A 4,751-nucleotide genomic window follows, 5' to 3' on the forward strand; every position below is an offset into this window, starting at 1 on the left:
CCCGACCTGTGCTCAATACAGCAGGAAACGTCATCCTTCTAAAATGGTATTCATTTTAGAATGCCTGGCCATGGCCTCCCTCCCAACTCTGAGTAAAAGCCCAAGCAAGTCCTCACAGAAGCCCGCTTGGCCCCACCTGATGGGTAGCAGCCCCGTAGGCATCCTCAGACCTCATCCTCCATCATCCCCTGCTTTGCACACCCAGCTCCAGCGACACCAGCCTCCGGCCTGCACCGCAAGTCCCACCCGCACCCTGGGCCTCTGCTCGGGCTGCTTCTCCTGCTGAGAGCCTCCCCTGCCCCTTATCCCCGTGCTTCACCCCCTTCCCTACTGGATGACTCTGCTCAAACGTCATTTTCTCCGTAAGGCCTCCTGCAACCCCTCACTTCCAAGTGACAGTAGCCCACCCCTAACTGACTCTCCTTGCCCTGTTTTGTTTTTTCCACCCCAGGGCTTATCACCCTCTGACATTCTGCATATTTTCTCTGCTTACTAAATTACTGTTGTTTATTGTCCATCTCCTGACACTAGAGGCTGTGTGTGTTTCAGCAAAAATTAAGAACACTGCCTGGAGGGGCACCTGGGTGGCTCAGTCAGTTAAGCATCTGCCTTCAGCTCAGGTCATGATCTCAGGGTCCTGGGATCGAGTCCCGCATCGGGCTCCCTGCTCCGCGGGGAGTCTGCTTCTCCCTCTGCCTCTCTCTCTGTGCTCCCTCTCTCTCAAATAAATAAAATCTTAAAAAAAAAAAAAAAGAAAAAGAACACTGCCTGGCATGTGGTGAGCAGTCACTAAATATTAGTTGAAGGCATGTTGAATTATTGATGCAGACTAATAGCTTTAGTTGTGAGATTGCCAAGGGCAAACACGTAAAGAGAGGAGAAGGGGACTTCTTTTGTTTTGTTTTGTTTCCCTTTTCAAGTTTTTATTTAAATTCCAGCTAGTTTTAATATACGGCGTAAGAGAAGGGGACTTTGAACCAACTTTGGACACAGAGGGGCCAGGTGGGTGGTCACCCAAGTCCACGCAGTTGAGCTGGGACATAAGCCTACCCTCTGACTCCTAGACCACCCGTTGGTCAAGACACCAAGCAGCTTCATTTCCCCAGAGACTGGAAAGCCCAATAAGGGTGAAAGAGGTGGGAGGGCCAGTGTTAACCATTGGGAATCAGGTGTCAGATCCCAGATGCCCAGGAAAAAAAAATAGAGGATAATTTTTCAGTCCGTGGCAGTGGGGGTTACTTTAAAATAAGGCAGGAATCAAATGGATCTCCAGATGTGAACTGTCCCCAGAACATTAACTCAGAACATGAGTTAATTTATTGAAACATGGCAGTAGCTTCCTCAATTGTCCGCTGGCAGCATGGCAAGTTCAATATACTTTCTCCAGAAGCTTTAACTGTTACTAGAGATGTCTAAAAGACCGCGGGTTTGTATCACTTGATGATGCAGTGACTATCTTCTTTCCCCTAGCATTCCCCTAAAAGTCTCCTGGTTATTTGCCTGGAACTTTGACTATACAGTCAAGGTGGTCATGTGTCTTGAATCCTGAAGTGTGGCCCATTGTCCTCTGTCCAAACCCACAAGATTATTTCAGAAGACATCAGCTCATCACGAGTCCCTGGAAAATTGGTTCATTGAAAGAAAGCTATGTGGTTAATTGCCCGTGGCCCTCCAGACACAGCTGTCAGGCCCAGGGTTCAGCCAAGCAGCAAGACTCCACTGCAAATATCTGCTGATTAGCTCTGCAGCCAGGCAGTAAATTGGAAAGCCAAAGGGTAAAACCAGATCTGTGGAAAATAATTGCCCACTCATCAGTGAATCTAGATAGGAGAAGACCTCAGAGAGCATCATTACAAAAATGGCGAAATCTTTGCAATTGTCAGCAGTAATTCTGTGCACCAGTCTTCTGATGTGCAATGGCCTTTGATAGGCTCATCATCATTGCCACCATCATCAACAGCCAGAATGTATTTGTGAAGTTCTCACCGTCTGTACAGTGCTATTCTGACCACCCAGAGAGCATACCGTCCAGTGTCCCCATCATTTAGATGTTCACTAAATAATCTAGAATTGTTGCCTAAGGCTGACGCTGCCTTTCACAGAGACCAGCTCCCTCTTGGCTGATGGGTTTTCTCGTAGTTGTTGTTTTAACCTTTCCGATATCATGATTCATGCCGTCATCAGACACAGGCGACTTTGGATTCCCTGCTGGGCAAGAGTAATACGCGAACTATCTGAATAGCATTTTCATGAGTATAAATCCATTTATTCCTCACAAAAACTCTGAGGGGCAGGTGTTATTTTTTACCAGTTTTTAAGTGATGAAACTGAATCTCGGATAAGAAAGGTGACCTATTGATTCATAATCTTGGATAAGTGGTAGAGTCCATGTTTGATGACTCCGGGAGAAAAGAAATTCCAGAGAGCTATAACCTTTCCAGAGAAGAACGTTAGCGGTTTACAAAGTAAAAGAGAAAGCACGAACTCTTCACTTGAAAAGATATTGCTGACATCAGCGTGTGTGTGTGTGTGTGTGTGTGTGTAAAGGGAATGAGAGAGACAGAGAGAAAGAAAGAGAATAAGAATGAATCCACTTGTGCTGATTCAAGAAGGAGACTGAGCTCAGGGAAGCACAGGGCCAACCAAAGAACAAGCTACTTATAGGGTCGCTGTGGACAGAGCCCACGGGACCCTGCCAGAATGGGTGAACCAAGTCGCCCGAGGAGCTGAGAGAATCAGAACAGAACCTACATCTGGAAGGGAAAGAGGACTGAACTGGAAAGAAAGGAACAGCCACACAATCATTTCAAGCTCCTGAATGTGCCTCGATTCTGGAAGGAGAGTGAGAACAAGGAGTACCTGGAAATGGCTTCACGATGCAGCCAACCTGTGTGAGACTTTGCGACAACAGACCCTACTCTAGAGAGTTGGGCCCCACTCTTTCTCACCTGAGTGACAGTCTGTGTTGCTTTTGCTGCCCCTGCCTGGCCCTCCCCTTCTCCTTCACCTCCCTTTGCCCTTGCACCTGGCCAGATTCTACTCCTCATCCAGTACCAACCTAGACTGGACTTCCTCACAGAAACCTTCCCACTTTTTGCTCCTTGTGCCTTCTAGGACACCATATTTGTAATTTCTTCTCAGGTTCCATTAGAGCAGAGGCTCTGTCTTTCATGTCCCATACTGAGCCTCCAGCTCCTAGGAGAGAATCTGGAACAAAGAAGGGGCTCAGTCAGTACTTTTTAAATAAAATTGAGTGAAGATTTTAGATTCACTTCACTGGACTCAGCAAATGCCATTATCCAATCATCAGATGATACTATTTCAGAAGAGAAACATAGACAGAGGTTATTATCCTTAGGGCTTCATCTTTGAAAATACTACTATCCTTCTGTAACTTTTCTTGTGTTGGTTAACTTTCCAGTGTCATCATCATTCTGGAATTCATGTCAAGAATATAGACTAGGTTGACTTCCCTTCGGGGGCTACTGAGGGATACTCCATGTTTCATGAAGATCTATTGCCTTGTAACAAACCACCTCAGCACTCTCTGGCTAAAACAATTATTTATTCTTTTCTCACAGTCCTGTGAGTCAGATACTGAGTTAGGACTTGCTTGGGCTGCTCGACGCCACCAGGCACTGGTGGCTGTCACTGACTCAGCGGTCTCTAGGTGGCAACCAGGCTGGGCTCCACGGCCCAAGAGGGCTTCACTCACACATACAAAGTCGGAAGACCTCCGTGCTCCTTCATGTGACTTCACATCAGACACAGGCGACTTTGGATTCCCTACTGGGCAAGAGTAATACGCGAACTATCTGAATAGTTCACAATCACTCCTCCTATAGTAGTCTAGACCACTTCTTTACAGCATGGCGTCTGGCTTCCCGAGGGAAAGTAAAAGCTGCTGAGTTCCTTAAAGGTAGGCCTAGAATTGACTAAGTGTTCTTTAGCTCATTCTATGGGCCAAAGTAAATCACAAGGCTGACTCCTACTCAAATGGAAGGGAAATGGACCCCATCTCTTGGTGGATGAAGCAGCATGTGTGAACAGGGAAGGAAGGAAGAGACAGCTTCTCTATGTGAAAACTCTCTGGTACACTTCCTATTGTCACACAGTTTTAAGACCTTCTCTACAAGCAACTTTCCCCTTTCCTCATCCCCAAATTTAAGGCCCAATCTGAGCATATTAACCTTCTTTGGTGTTTTAAGTCTATTTGCCTTCATGTATCCTAAAGGAAAATCTGATCCTCAAAACAAAAACCAAAAACCAAACCTGTGTCAGGTGCCTGAGTGCTTGACTCTAACTTGTAGTTACACCTGCTTGCTGAAAAACTCCAGATACTATGTGTAAATGAAATGACATTCATCAGCTGCCTTCAGATTCATAAAAAGAGAGATGACAAAGTTGAATGTGACTTAGGGATTGTGTTCTATGCCTGGTCATTTTGTATTTGCAAACTGTTTGTGCTACTGAGTTAATGAGACTCTTTATATAGATTTATGAACACTGAGTAATATCCCCAAAGATCAAACACCATGGCCACACCAAACACCAAGCCAGTGAGCACCACAACAGGTGGCCACTGTACCTGGTGACTCCTGCCTCTAGATGTCATCTCCCTGAAGTACAGAGAATGCTACTTGCATTGTAGCATCCGGTAAATCATTTCCTGAGGATAACTTCAAATCACGGATTGCAAAGGGTTGCATTATCCAGTGCATTATCAAGCTGCTCAGGCCAGCCTGTGCTTG

This window comes from Mirounga leonina, unplaced genomic scaffold (assembly GCF_011800145.1).
Source record: "Mirounga leonina isolate KUSES-001 unplaced genomic scaffold, KU_Mleo_1.0 Mir_99, whole genome shotgun sequence".
Classification (NCBI taxonomy): domain Eukaryota; kingdom Metazoa; phylum Chordata; class Mammalia; order Carnivora; family Phocidae; genus Mirounga; species Mirounga leonina.